Below are 15,887 nucleotides of genomic sequence, written 5' to 3' on the forward strand. Positions count from 1 at the left end.
TGAAGCTACTTTGCAAAAACTCACTTTCTTCATGAAATGCCTTGGTCACCAAATAATACATAGGCGAGGGCTCGTGCTCAATCTGAGTATTATCAGTAGTAGAACGCCTTTTGTGCAAGGGCAGCAAGTGCCTCAAAGCCATATTGTATGTGATTAACAATGAAAGAAATCCTAGAACAATGCAATTCTAAATGACTAGAGGATCGCCAACACACGACTCTACCCTAGGGTTGAACATGGGAGAACACAATAGAAAGAAGACCCCGTTTAAGTGCCGAGATTTGTTTTGGATCAATATGAAGCAAATCCATAATCCTACAAATTGTCTCCACAATTTGAAATCTCGTAGGGTTAGCAATTGCCCTTATTAGATATCCTAAAGAATCGTCTTTTAAACTTAAGCTCAACTTCAAACTATTCCAATTGTGAACTGTTGATTCTGTAAGTAAACAATATTAAAAGTCTGCAAAGCAGTCCAAAGGCCAGTTTCCAAATCGTTCCATGCCGAACAGTTTGCTTCCCTTTTGGCATCTCATTGAAAAATGACTTAATTTTTATCCCCCCATCATTATGGTTGAAATTATGATAACATGGTAATCATCTTTTTTGTGCCAAAAATGGGGAACGGAGAGCAGTATGCTCAGCTATGTGTACAAAATATTTTTGCAATTGACCTCAGATTTCCCACCTGATCCAGAACATCCCTGTACATGCTGAGCACAAGCAAAGGATGAAAAAATCTCCCTGCAGACAAAAATAAGTTAGAAAGGAAACTAAAGGCAAAATAATTTGTTTTGACTGTAGAATCTGAATGGTTTGATCGACAAACACAGGCCAGAAAGAAAGAACCAGAAAATCAAATCTGGCAGGCATAGCAGAAGCAGAAAGCGTAAACTTACTGGTTTCATTGAAGTCATGTGCAGACAAGGTCTTCCATAGTTTATGTATGTACCTTGCTGACTCCTCAGGCCAAAGAAAGTGATCATTTATTCATCCCATGCTGCAAAATCATATTCCTTCATCAGATCAAGCACTTTACCATTCCTGGATTATCATAGCCACAATGCACGATACTGAAGAAGGGTGCAAAGCTCAGACTGGAAATGAAGAAGGGTGCAAAGTGTCAAGGTTCCACACAACTATTCCCCTCACGACAGAACAATACGCAAACAGACACAAAAATAATCTTAAACAATTATCTACCTATAGAAGTCTCTTATAGGGCTTCCAAATGATGAGCTAGAACCTCCAAATGGCGCTCTTTGGTAGGATGTGCTGTGAGAAGTGCAGCAGAAATGAACAGAAATGGAGAGAGAGAGAGAGAGAGAGAGAGAGAGAGAGAGAGAGCAAACCTCACACACACACACACACACAGAACTGCAAGTGATCTCAGGGCCAAAACCCCCCAGCCTGATGAGGAAAACCTCTGCTATACAATGGGAGAACTGCCCCAAGAATGAGATGGAAAACAAGGAGTGAGGAGGAGCTTATAAATAGCCCCTCACCCTCCTCCAGTCGGCTGCTGCATGCAGGCCGACTCACTGCTCTACAGGAGCCTACTCAGCCCTAGCGGACCGACCCCCCTCTGCCCTCTATAAAGGGCTGGCACTCACTCAGCCCTCCTGCACCTCCTACGGGGCCGACCTCCTCTACCCTGGGAATTGCCGCATGAGAGGCTTCCACGCAGCCATATAGAGGCTGCCAAGTAACCGACCAGCAGGTCGGACCAGCTCGGCAAGCCATGCCTCTCTTGGGGCCTGCCAAACCAACCTGGCAGTCGGATATGATGGCCCACAGGGCTGCCTACAGGGCCACCTCTCCTGGCCCACCAAGGGCGCCTCCACAGCCAGCCATCGTGGCATACATACGGGCCAAAGAGACCCCTAAATAGGGCAGTACAAGGCTGGGTCTGAGCCGCCCTGGTCTGCTTGTACTCTATCCTTAGGGGGGGCGGGCATACCCACAACAAGGACCTCTCTTTGGACTAGCCTAACCTCACGGAGGGCAGGCACACCCACAAGCACAGGCCCTCTCTCACTAAGGTGACATCACGAGATGTTGACCTCCAACGCCATGGAGCTGGGTGTGCCACTGGAACAATTGGAGGAATCCGTCATATCATGCTCCGTCGCTGAAGAGCCCCACAGCATTGTCGCAGAAGCCCCCTCTTGGCATGAACCGCCTCAGCACAATCACTGGAAACATGAACTGTTGCTCTCAAGCGGGTGCTAGATACACTCCTCTGGAGAGTACTGGTATAATAAGTCATATGGTACAACAATCCCACTGCTAGTACTGGTACATCAGTCCAATAGAAGGTACTGGAACAATAATCCAACTGTTACTGCCCTCAGTGCAAGGTCTGCTTCCTTGCATGGGCACCTATATCTCAGAGCTAGATAGCCCCCTCTCAAGTCGAAATTGGTACACTATCGCCAGACCAATGAACTTCAATGCTCCAATGGCAATGGGCATAGAACAGCTCACAAGGATCAATCAATTGTGTCTGGATACTGACAATCTGTTGACCCCTCCGGATCTCCACCACTCATCAGACAATAGTTGCAACAAAACACTAGGAGACCCCCACGGGATCTGCCAGGTCATAACGTCCACACAAAAAATACATACTCCCACCTGAATCAGCGGGAACAACTCCTCGTGGCTCGAGGTCCTGCTTGAAAGCCTGAGACTCCCTTCCTACTACACCTAACTGGCAGGTACTGTCAATACCATCAACCAAAGTGAAACACAATACAATCATTTTTGGGAGACAACCCAGGGCAGAGTACCTCTTATTGACTCCAAATACATTCAATTTAGAGGGACAACTCAAGGCTGAGAACCTTTATGTGACTCAACACAAACACACATATCATAAGGGCCTAGAAAGCCCAACCCCGGTCAAATGGATCCTCGCCGTCAAGAGAGAGGCCATGAACCTCTGTTGTAGCTGCATGTATCTCCTCTGGGGGCTCTTCAAGTTCAGCTTCGTCTTCAGCCAGAAGATTGGCATGATGCTTCTCTTGTTCCTGTGCTTTCTTCTTAAAGCAATGCGCTTCAATGTGTCCTTTCCTTTTGCAAAACCTGCAAATAATATGCTTATTGGTCTTCCATTTGCTTGTGGAAGCAAATGCAAGATCAATAGGAGAGGCAAGAGCGGCTTCCTTATTGTGACGATCCTTCTCAATGAGGAGGGCCACCATATCATCAAACGTGGTAGTGGCAAGACGAAGGATCTCAAGAGTGTGCTCAAAGCGAGAAATGACATGCATACTCTTCATAAGGACGGCCATCTTATCTTCATCATCAGGAACACTCTTCCAACTTGAGTTATTGAACAAGAGATTGAAACCGGGCTAGATGATCACTCAACTCATCCCTCTCTTTCATTTTTCGATCATAAAATTTGAGCTTCAAGAAGACTTTAGAGTTGTTGATTTTATTACCAAAGAAGTTCTCAAGGCGATCCCAAATCTCCTTAGCAGTTGACTTGAAGTCCACATGATGAATGAGAGAGTCGGCCAAGCAAAGACCAATAAGAGCAATGGCCCTAGCATCCTGCTGCTTCCATAATTTGCATTGTTGCTGATCAGTTGTCTCAAGACGCTCTTCCTCAACAACACCCCAAACTCCTTCACGCATAAGCAATAGTTGCATCTTACTTTGCCACGTGGGAAAGCCTTCCTCCTTGAACTTCTCCACCAACGTGACACCTTGAGTGCTTCCCGTTCTTCAGCTGTCAACTACTTCTTCCCTTTCTGCTCAACTACCAAAGCCTCAGGCTGACTCTCATAGTTACGATCTACAAATCGCTCCTTCTAGTCAAGCATCATCAGGACCACTTCCTCCAAGTCAACGCATTCATCCTTCCACTTGTTATCAAGGATGAATAAAAGCACCATACTAAGAAGATACCTGGGATAACAATATGAAATCTGCCAGATCAGACGATTGTAACACAGACTCCATCACCCGCTAGACTCCGTAATTGAGTCCATCCAACTCACGGCCGATCGAGAATTTGGGCAAAACTGGGATTTTTGTCTTGTTCTCTGCTATCTCGAACAAAGTCACCATGTCGGTGTGAAGAGGAGCTGACTTGAAAGAGAAGGTGGATGGGATAGAAAGAGACAGAAGGTTGAAGAAAGGAGAGGGCTGGAGAAGAGGATGAAGGGGCTGATTCCTCACTATTTGTCCCTCGGGAACACCTCCTCTTTGATCTAAAAAACCCCTTCAAAGTCACCCCTTACTAAGCACCCGAACAGTCCACTCCTCACAAACACTCCTCCTCAAAGACACCTCCGAAAAGCACCCTAAAAGACCTCTCTGTATGTCTCTAGCCAACCGCGGCTCTGATACCATGCGAGAAGTGCAGCAGAAATGAGCAGAAATGGAGAGAGAGAGAGAGAGAGAGAGAGAGAAGTAGAAGTAGAAGTAGAAGTTATTAGCGTCCTCGGGGGCCAAAAATGACCCATGGGACCCGTCTCGATACAATGTAAAAAGAGTCTCCTGAAGGAGAGGGGTCAGGAGTCTATGAGTTCCTGACGACAGGTAAAAAGACGAGTGACAAAAGATCCCAATGCTGCCGAGGGGGCAGTGGAGAGAACTGATGTCAACTGAGCGGAGTCCCCCAGTATCTACTGGTAGTCCTCCCTGATATGTGCATATCGGGGGCACTGTAGAGCTACATGTGCCTCCGTCTCAACTGTCTGCATGTCACAAAGGGTACAGACTCTAGCATGTCTAGGCTGGTGTATCCAAGCTCCCTGCTCAATGGCAAATGTATGAGATCTGGTACGGAACCTGGCAATGTTTCTGCAATATAGAAGGGGGATAGGTGTGCTAATATAAGACTGAGCATGAGTCTCTATGGACATGTATGTAGACCAACATGTGGGATTTATGTTGTCTTGGTAATATTCCAGCTTTACCCTCTTTTCACTTGTCAACCAGTGATTCCGCAAAGTGCTCAGTAAAGATAGTTGAAACTCTTGCATGTTGACCTTTTCAGGCGGCATGATCAAATATGCTTCCACTTTCCATATGCTGAACCATTTTCTTATGTCGGTTTCCCATCCTGTGCAGATGACCTTACTTTTGTAGTTCTTTTGAAGCTTTGTGCTGGCATTCCATGCTTTATGAGGCAGCCTATCAGGTTGTATTTGCTGCACCTCTATTAGGTATTGCATAACTCTGATCAATGCATGAAATTCAATCGGTCTCCTTCCCGTTTCCAACAGAAGTATTGAGTATGGAGTAGTGGGTTTGACACCAAGGTGTCTCCTTAGGAAAGCTTTTTGCATTTTCTCAATATCATTCCATGTAGAGGCTGAAATGCTGCCTCCCCATACTTCCACTCCATATAATACTGTCTGCACTACATATGCATCAAACAATATATTTCGAATTTTCCAGTTCCTAGTGTCGGTGTGCCTACAATCATTCTCAAGCTAGTAGTACTTCCCCCAACCAGTGTCCATCCTTCTATGTATACATTGCCACCATCTGTGATCTGCTGGGATATCAACCCCTAAGTATTTGAAGGTGCTGACATACTCAATGATCTGTCCATCAAAGGTGATCTCAGGGGGATGTTCTGGCTGATTGGTACAGACTGCCATCATCTTTGTTTATCCGACATTTACTTGCAGCCCGCTTTCCCTACAAAAAGTCTTAAGCACTGGTAAAATTTTGTGCATAGATTCCGGATCGTATGCAAAAAGTACGACATCATCTACGTATAACAACAATAGCACTGTCCAAAGCCCCAATTGCGGTCCTTGCAACCCTTTCTCTACTGCAAATCCATTGATGAGTTCCTCCAGTTGGTCAATGCTATTCCGAACAAGGTAGGCGATAGAGGGCAGCCTTGCTTCACTCCCATATTGCTCTCAAATACATCAGACATACCTTGTGTTTGTTTGAGTCGGCATAATACCTTTTCATAGATGCGAGAGATGCCTACCCTTAAGGCCAAAGGGACTCCTATTTCTTGCATTCTCTTCCATAATCCTCCTCTTGGAACTCTGTCAAATGCTTTCTTGAAATCCACAAAACAACAAAATAGAGTGCGTCCTCTCAGTCTGCATTCATCCATGAGGACCCTTAAGGTAATAAGGTGGTCGACTGTCCTGTACTCCTTGCGAAAGCTTGCCTGTCCGGTGGCTCTTTTCTGTGCCTCTTCTGCCCATGAGCTGATTTTCATTTCAAGCATTGTACTGAAGAGCTTGGCCAATGTAGAGCTGGCCATTATAGTTCTGTAATTTGTGACTGAATTTTTGTCTCCACCTTTGTGTAAAGGCTGGACCCAATTTTCTTGCCATTCCTGAGGGAAACCATGGTGTAGAGCATGTGTTAGGATGTGTGAGAGCCATGTTCTTGCTGGGTCTCTTGTCCATTTCACAAATTCCGCCTGTATCTTCATGTGATCTGATGCTTTGCCATTAGCCATCTTCTTTAGTCCAACTTCAATGTCTTCGAAGGTGAAAGGACTAATGCATGTGACCGATAGATCCTCCTTCCCCATTTCAATAGCAAGTGCATGATTGTACAACTTGGTAACATAATTAAGCATGGTTGCATCTGATATATCCCCTATGACCTGTTTCCGTCTGCCTTTCACTTGTTTCCAGCCCTTTCTTGGATTTTTTATGAAAGTGACCAAATCAGATTTCTCTCTTTCCAAAATATATTTGCTTTTCTTTTTCCTTGTGAGGGCATTGTATGTCTTCTCCAGTTGTTTATGCCTATCTGCATCCAGTATGTATTTCAGCTCTTGGCGTAGTTGTTTGCATTCCTCGTCATACCATTTCTTGTGTGGTAGGCCTTTGACCTGTTTCTTTTTTCTTGTAGTTGCTGCTCCAAATGTTTGCGTGGCTGAGGCAAGTATTGCTTCCTGCAAGGCTGTCCATGTGGGGTTGGTTATTGCTCTCAGTTTTGCATCCAAAGTGTCTACATAAACTTGGTGTTTGTCTGTCAGGGTCTACTTTGAAACCTCCTGCATGTGCTGAAAATTTCTGCTCCCTATGTTCAAGGTGTATGTCAAGATCCATCCATATTGGGAGATGGTCCGATTCCCGATATTTCATCCCTATGTTGAAGCTTTTGATAATGGGTATAGTATCCACATGTACCAAGGCATAATCTAGCACACTCTGTCCTCTGCTGGCTGAGAGACACGTCATCTTGTGGGTGTTAGGGAATAGTTGCATTCCATTCAAGACTGGCATGTGCAGCCCATTAATCATGCATCGGAGTGCTCTGCCTTGTGTGTTGATGGTGTCGTCCTCAGATCCTCTCTACCACATGATGTCCGCTTCTTTGACTGCTTCTTTATCCATTTCATCATGCGTAATGGGCTGAAACTGTAGTTGACCAATTCTTGCGTTAAGGTCTCCCATCACTATGACTTGGCCCTTTTCTCCGAGTTCAGCCACATCAAGACATAGTGCTTCAAACGCAGCACTAGGGTCCACTCCGTGTCTACTGTAAAAGGGTGACTCATGGTGAGGTATGTAGCAACCTGCAAGAAAGACAGGGCATTTGCCAAGTTCTATTTTCAGCCACATGTATCTTTTGTATTTGTCCACTTTATGAAGGCTGACTTTTTCTGCCATGTGTTCCTGTATCATGCATGCAACACCTCCTTGCCCTCTTTTCCCCACTTGCCGTTGGTATATTGAGTGCACCACATATCTCGATATCTCTGGGATCCTGCATGTTTCACTTTCCCAGGTTTCTCCTAAAAGGATGATGTCTGCATCGTGAATGAAGGCATTTATGCTTATCCCTTTATGCCAAGGGAAGCCCCTACAATTCCAAAACATGACTTGTAAGCATTTGTGTGTCCCATGGGTTGCGAGCCCCTATTTCACATTTTGATCCCCATCTTGTGTTTGGGGCAGCTTTCCTTGTCTCATTAGTCTTTCCGTGTATTGCTTTCTTCGCACTTCCTGCTGTTTTGGGGTGCGGTCTTCACTGACATAGAAAGGTGTGCCTTTAAGATACACTTTACTGCTATCCAGGATAATCTCCCTTTTCCGTGGATCTGCTACACTGCACACAATAGCCCTTTTATTGGGTTTGTCCTCTTGTGCTTTCCCTACACGATGGGCTGCATATACAGTCACTTCAGGCATCGCAAAGTGTTCTGAAAAAAATTCAGTCACCTCCTTGGCTAGAGCCAGAGGAGTTTCCTTATCCATCTCTGGTAGACCACGGATAACAATGTTTTGAGATCTCTTATCTCTTTCTCTCTGTTCATGGGCATCTTCTTGGTTTGTGGTTGATGGACGTGACGGTGTTTGATCTGGTTTTGATGGTTCTTCAACATGTGCTGCACTGGCATCTTTCTTAGACACTATTTCAGTCCATTTCTTCCCTTCTTGTACATTCTTTGAATCCCTTTCGACAGGCTTGGCTTGCATAAACTTTTGCATCTGTTGGCATCCATTATCCACTGTGTTCTCTAAGGCATCCACTCTTTTTTGGAGTTGCATGACAGTTTTTTGGAGTTGGAAATTCTCAGCCTGTAGCTCGATGAGCATATTCATAAGCATATCTATTTTCTTGCTGTTCTTGGTGCCATACACTTTCCCAAAAGGAGTAGTCAGGCCTGGGTGTTTGTTCAACTTGAAAGGGGTTTAAAATGACCCCATGTTTCCTAGAAAAGAAGGCGGTCCACTTCCACCAATCTAGCAAGGAAGAATATGCACTCTGTTTCTTGGGAAGAAAGAAAAAAACGTTCCTGTGTGTCAGTATTCTGTAGGTGATCAAATCTGAGTGTCGAGCTAGCTGATTGTCGATGCTGACTGAGGCTGGTCGCGTAGCTATTGGCAGCTATCTTGATTCGTAGAAATTGCAGGTCGCTTCCAAGGCTGATGTCGTGATTCTCTTGGTGAGTCTTCTCGTGGTTTCAGAATCGATTGCGAAGCTGAGATCTACAGCGAGGGGCTATACTCCCAAGAGCTAGGGCGAGGGCAGGCAGGTCAGCGAGCTGCTGAACATGCCTACGCGTTGGCTGAGGCTACGACGGAGAGAGAGAGAGAGAGAGAGAGAGAGAGAGAGTCAGTCTATTAACGTCCACTGGAGACCAAAAGTTCTATGGGACAGCAAGAAACCCTCTAGTACATCTGCTTTAGGGAGGGCACATGGCAGCTCCCAAGGAGTGTAAAAAGCCACCCACATTATTTAGAATACCTACATGATAGTCTGGAAGAGTAAACAGACATACATCAGTTTAAGACTGAGAGTCTTTTGGTTTTGATTTGAACTATCTGATTAGTGCTACGCCTTCACGGTAAACTGCCCATTTTCCATCCTTTCTAGCAGCCCTGACTTTAGCTAATTCAATTGCCTTAATCTTAAGTTAAATGTGTAAGCTCCTATGCTATCCATACTTTGGTGCCCTTCAACTTGTACGATTGTCGAAGAAGCTTAATCCGCATATCTTTTGACTTCAGTGTAAGGATTGCATGACCTTTATAGTGCAAAATAGAAGCTGGTCTGGAGTCGTCATCATCCTGCTCATCATCATCCACCCATTCAATGTTGGGCAAGCTTGCTTTAATCTTTGTCAATATTTCACTATATGTGTCCTCCTCGATGTACCAATCTTCTGGGAGTCCCCCTATTCTAATCTTCAGCGTATTATCACATCTAGCTTCATGTTCTTTAATCTCTACTTGAAGATCTAACTTACATGCTTTGGTGTCCACTTCCACAATCACTTCCTTCTTAGCAGTTTTTACTTCAGTGTGAACAAGATCTTTGACTGTAGAGACTAGCTGCGGGGTGGGGGGGAATCCTTACAAGATTTTACAGCCTCATCAATTACTGCTTGCTTACCAAGCCCTTCCAAAATGTGAAGTCGAGCCTTTACTTCTGCCAGTTCCAATTGTAGCTCTCTCACTACTTGCTGCAGATAAAAAATCTGAGCCTGCTGCCCAAGGATGGGTCATTTTGAGCCTTCTTGTTGGTAATTCCGTGCATATGGAGAGGGTGTCATGGCTGCAGCTATAGAGTACCGAGTCTTGATGAATGTTGAGGGAGTTGAGGGGGACTTGGAGGAGAGGATAGACCAGTAGTCCATAGTTGGCTGTCTGTTTGAACCCCCTAGCTTAACCTAACCCCCGGGTTGGGTTGGGGGTTTAGCCCAACTCGGGGTTAGGGTTAGTTAGTTGCTTCTAACGGGTACGGAGGGAGAGGTATGAATGGAGAGGTACGACTGCTGCTGACGGACTGTACAGACCGAGGGAAGGTACGGACGACGGGACTGTACAGTATTGGCTACCTGCTAACGGGTTGTACGGACGAGGGAGGTATGGATGTGCAGAGGTACGAACGAGGTAGAGAGAGAGAGAGAGAGAGGCTACCGGAAGGGAGAGGCTGAGCGCGGAGAGAGAGAGAGAGAGAGAGAGAGAGAGATGTGTCCGCAGACAATTTGCAAGCTCACATCCTGGACAAGGAAGGCATCTGCAACCACATTCTCCTTAACGAAAGAAATATATTAACATCCACGGGATGCCTCACGGGCCTATGATACAAAGTACACAAAAAGCGAACTCATACAAGCCTCAATGAACTGAAGCAAAGGGTACGCTAGGACCCTTGCTAAGTACTAATCTATGTTGACAAAATCATAATCATAGAAGCCACATTAATCAATCTCTCCAGGCGCTAGGACGAAACTGAAGCCTAGTACAGTGATGGCTCTCTGGTGGGCTGCGAAGATGTCTCGTATCTATGTCTGTCGAGCTGTCTCACACTGCGGTGGGGGACGCGGTCTCCTCGCTCTCTGGACTCTCTGGGCTATGTCTAGAGTGACCCCTCGTCTCTGTCGGTCTCCCTAAGGAAAGCTGTGATAGGTCGGACCTCAATAGAGTGTACTCTGGGGGCTCTTTGTCGCAAATGTGGCCTCTGCGCCCCTCTCTCGGTGGTACTAGGCCGGCTGCTCATCCAGACTGCTCTCATATCGGCTAGCTCCTCCTCCTCCACTCCACTGTGTCCGGGGGCTGACTCAAATGTATAGAAGTCTATGACGTGTCGCTGTGCCCGATCACCCTCTCTATCCTGTAGTGGTATGACCATCTCCTGCTGCTCTTTGATTCACCCTCTATGTCCTGTAGTGGTCTGACCACCCCCTGCTACTCTCTTATCTGTCGCAGAAGCGTATCCCGATACAAACCTGGTCATGAAAATGGATCAGTCGTGACAAAGGACCGAAGCCACTCCCCTCTAGGTAGAGACAATGGTAGCGTCCCCGAATCTCGTAGTAGGCTGGGCAAACACAAAGAAAATGCTCCTCTGTCTCAACCGCCCCCTGCCTACATAGCGTGCAGACCCACTGCTTTTTGCTGCTCTCCCTGCCTCGATCCTCGGCTGATGGGATGAAACCTGCATCTGACCAATGGTAATCCTCAGTGCATGGTGGACTCCTCTATCCTCGAGATACTAGGGTCTGATGATGAATCCCTCCTCTAATACTCTCCGGAAGTGGTCGCGATAAAACTGGGTCTTGGTGGGGAGCCCCTGGTCCTCCCCCAAGTCCGAGATGTGTGAAGCTGGAGGAGGTCTAACCGTATGATATGGTTGATCTCATCTCGCGGGATCGAATCAGGAGGTGCATCCATGTTGTACTGAAAAGGGAAAAGCCTATCCATTTGGATACCGTGCCTGGCAAGCCATGTAGATATGCGTCCATACCATGTGTCTGTCCCGCTCTCTACGAGTCGTCTGGATGACTCTAGGGCCAACCTCGGAAGTCTCCAGTGGGTAAGTCCCAAACTCTGTGGATGAAAGTCATTGTTTGAAAGATGGCATCAACCTGGAGAGGTGTCATGGCGAAGTATGCATGTACTATCTCATGTGGAACTGAGGGCTTACATCGGATCATCTTGGATCCCATCGTCGCCTATAGCCACTCGAAGCTCCTCCAGTCTATCCTCGAAAGATCGCACCCCCCATACATGACAGTCGGTCGCACTAGTGTGTCGAAAAGCCATCCCTTCGTCGGTGGATCCTAGAAGTGCACCTCGAAACACTGTCTCTCTAGTCTAGCCAAAGCACTACGCCCTCGTGTAAGCCGTGCCTGGGCTGCACGTTTCATCGTGAAGATGGGTCCTGTGAAGACTGGTCACTACTCCCAAATATGTGTATGACTGCACTATCTCTGGCTCACCACGATAGGTGAAACTAAATCGGTGAGTCATTGCTCGTGAGGTGTTGAAGATCATAACCTTAGTTTTCCCAAGGTTGACCGCCAAATATCTCTCTGCAAAACACCTCTAATGCCTTCAAATCTCTCTGCAAACCCTCCCCCAAAGAGGATATGAGAGAGAGAGAGAGAAAGAGAGAGAGAGAGAGAACCTCACACACACCACACTGAGAGAGTGAGATACAGAGAGACAGATAGAAAGAAAGTTTATTAAAGTCTTCGGAAGACTGATGGGTCTATGAGACTGTGAAAAACTTGGTACAAATGAGCTGTGAGGATGGAGCTACTAAACGAGCATCCACACCAATGCAGAAATGCAAAAAATGCAAAATAGTAAGTACCGAGTACTAAGTACAACATAGTCATGTCAGTGGTCGACTACATATCAATCTCAGCAGCATCATCACATAAGGACATCAAGGTGGGCGAGGTGGCATGAACGCGGCAATAGGGTGCTGTCGGCCGCTCACCGGTGTGGCCTTCTGACGTCTCCTGGTCATAACTCTGCGTCTAGCAAGGGCTACAGTAACCCCTGTCAACTGGGCTCTGACTCTGAACAAGGAGAGGATATCCCCAAGTGTAATCTGTGCGTCAACCCTCTATCTGAGCTATCGAGCTTTTTTGCTCTGGGTCACGATCATGTTGAGGTCTCGCCCTGTGGGGGTCCCTGTGGAGGTCCCTACGATCTGGCAGGAAGAACTCCGTGATGAAGCTCTGTGAGGGATCTATCAAGGGAGAGGTCTGCTCCCGTCTCAGTGATCGAAGTAGCCTCTCGCGGTGCCTGACTGCCTCATGAATGAAAGCCGCCACGCATCTCTAGTCTAGATAGGAGAGAAAACGAGACAAAACCCCAGTGCTATCCCTGAAGAGGTAGTAGAAGCGCCCTTAAACCTCATAGTAGACAGGGCACCTGAAGATGAAATGCTCCTATGTCTCAACCTCATGTATGTCACACAATGTGCAGCTCTACCACTCTCGATACGAAGTCTGTGTAAAGAGACCCGAAACTGCCCAATAGAGATCCTCAGTGAGTGGGGTAAGTGGATCCGCATGTATCTTGGTGGGTCAATGAACCCCTCCTCTGTAATATGCAAGTAGTGATCCCTGTAGAAGCTGAGCTTCATTGGAAGCTCGCTCGATCCCACCCAGGTCCGGAATGTGTGTAACTGTAAGGGATCCTCACGAATGACCTAGTTGACCTCGTGGCCGGAGGGGAGAAAACGGAGTATCCATACTGTACTGAAAGGGAGGAAGTCTATCCATGTGGAGCCCTAGTTGCTCAAACCCTCTCTCTATGCATGCATACCAGCACCTATGGTCCCCTCCTGCTGAGAGAGTCATAGAAGAGGACAATGCTAACCATGGCAGCCTGCTACGTCCAAAAGTGTAATCCCCATACTCCCTGACTCGGTACAGATATGTGATGACCTCAAATGCAGCATCTAGCTATAACGGGGATGACCCAAACTCAGCCTGAATGATCTATTGCGGAAAGGATGGCTTACCGCGGATCATCCGTGATAGCATGAGAACCTATAGCTGCTCCACACGAGCCCACTCTATATCTGACAAGTCTGGCCCCCAACCGGGGCTGCCATACATCCCCGCACGACGGACTAAGGAGTCAAAAAGCAACCCCTTGGTCGGTGGATCCTGAAAGTGCGAGCGGAAGCATTGCCTCCCTAGTCTAGCTTATGAAGCGTACCCTCTTCTCAAACGGGCATGCATCGTAGGTCTCATAGTGAAGATGGGTCTGGAGAAGACAACACCAAGGTACGTGTATGATGAAACTATCTCGACAGGTGACCCGTCAAACGTGAACTGCTCTTGACTCGTGACGGCTCGAGATGTGTTGAAGATCATAACCTTGGTTTTACTCAGGTCGACCTTCAAGTCATGGGACTCACAGAAGGACTCTAGTACGTGAAGGTGTCTCTGCAGCCCCTCTGCGAAGGAAGACAAAAGAGCCACATCATTTGCGTACAGCAAAATCCGAATCAATGTGCCAGCAAGCGAACATCCATCCCCTCCTGTGTCTGCATCACTGTCTCGAGCTCGTCTATGTAGAGGCCAAACAGGATAGGTGATAAAGGACAACCTTGTTTGACCCCAATAGTGCTAATGATCTCGTCTGTCGACCCAGATCCTGCCCGGACTCTGCTTGTGACTCTCGTAAAGCGTCATGACAGCCCAAATGATCTTCTGGTCATAACAGATATCCTATAGGCGTCGGATGAGGCAGGATCTCGGAACCGTATCAAATGCCTTGCGGAAATCCACAAAGCAACAGTAAACCCTCTGCTTCCGTGCCCTCATTTACTTGATGATGCATCTGAGCGTGAGAATGTGGTCCATGGTTCCATGATCACGCTGAAACCCAACCTGTCCCGCTACTCAAAGTTCTCTACACTCTGCAAATCAGCTGACCTCGGAATCAAGCACTGATACATAAATCTTAGATATGACATGTCCAATCATAATGGCCCTGTATGTGCGAAATAGTGTTAATGGTCCAGGTGCGTAGAAACCCCAGACAGACAGCCTCATTTAAAAGCTTTGCTAAGATCAAGACTAGGAGGTTAATCCCATATGCAATGAACTCGGTGCATAGTCCCTCATTATCCTTTGCTCGGCCATTATGAAGTTTCATCACAACATCCTTCACTCCCCCCTTAGTGAAGAGGGTACAAGAAGTGGGGCGTGGCAAATGTGAGAGGTCAGGGACTAACTGATCAAGGATGTCATATAGTGTGCGTGCGTGCGTAATCATACCAGACCTGAGTGTCAATGAGTGGTGAGGGGGACCGTCCCTCAAGAAATCTACGCCAAAAGTCCTTAGAGTTGTTACTAAACAAAATGTTTAGTAGTTCCTCCTTGTTCCGGCGAGCGAAATCTAGTTTCTTCCTACGTACCAGCCGCCAATACTCGTGTAGTGTCTCTGGTTCGTTCGAAAGACTATTTGTCGTTATGAGCCTGAGATGACAGTGTAAAGCCTTACACTCATCATCGTACCAACTATTGCAAGGTACGGCCCCAGGTGTGGTGGTGGGTGGGTGGAGCGAGTGGTGTGAGGGAAAGCGCGAAGGGCAATTTCGTGTAGTGAGCGGGTGATCAGGGCAGCTTGGTCCTCTAAAAGGGGTATGAAGTCAATATAAGCGAGGAGTATGCACAGACGGCCTGAGTAAATAGGTGAGTGATCGTGGTCGAAGCGTATATCATGATAGGTGGAGTAAGAACTCACTGGGGTGGAGGGAACAGTGCAACGGGGGGAGAGAGAAACAAGAGAGAACTGCAAGTGATCTCAAGCCAAAACCCCACAGCTGGCTGGGGAAAACCTCTGCTACACAATGGGAGAACTGCCCCAAGCAGGCCGACTCACTGCCCTACAGGGCCGACTCAGTCCTAGAGGACCGACCCCCCTTGCCCTCTATAAAGGGCTGGCACTCAGCCCTACTGCACCTCCTACGAGGACCCACCACATGAGAGGCTGCCACGCAGCCATATAGAGGCTGCCTAGTGGCCGACCAGCAGGTCAGACCACCTCAGCAAGCTACCGCTCTACTGGGACCTGGCAGTCGGATATGATGCCCTATAGGGCTGCCTACACGGCCACCTCTCCTGGCCCACCAAGGGCGCCTCCACAGCCAGCCACCGTGGCATACATACGGGC

General features: G+C 47.3%; 1 protein-coding gene across 1 annotated transcript in view; it reads right to left on the reverse strand.

The window, feature by feature from the left end:
- Window positions 1-280: 280 nt before the first annotated feature.
- The window catches only part of SSE1 (shrunken seed protein (SSE1)), a 61,821-nt gene continuing 46,214 nt past the window's right edge, over window positions 281-15,887 (reverse strand). Inside the window, exons 9-10 of the mRNA XM_087384822.1 lie at window positions 900-1,000; window positions 281-744 (exon numbers count right to left, since the gene is read on the reverse strand). The gene's annotated coding sequence lies outside the window, so the exon portion shown is untranslated. The remainder of the gene's footprint in view (window positions 745-899; window positions 1,001-15,887) is intronic.

Source organism: Dipteris shenzhenensis, chromosome 14, assembly GCF_047967505.1.
Source record: "Dipteris shenzhenensis isolate YYH24624 ecotype China chromosome 14, Dip_SZ_1.0, whole genome shotgun sequence".
NCBI classification, from domain to species: Eukaryota; Viridiplantae; Streptophyta; class Polypodiopsida; order Gleicheniales; family Dipteridaceae; genus Dipteris; species Dipteris shenzhenensis.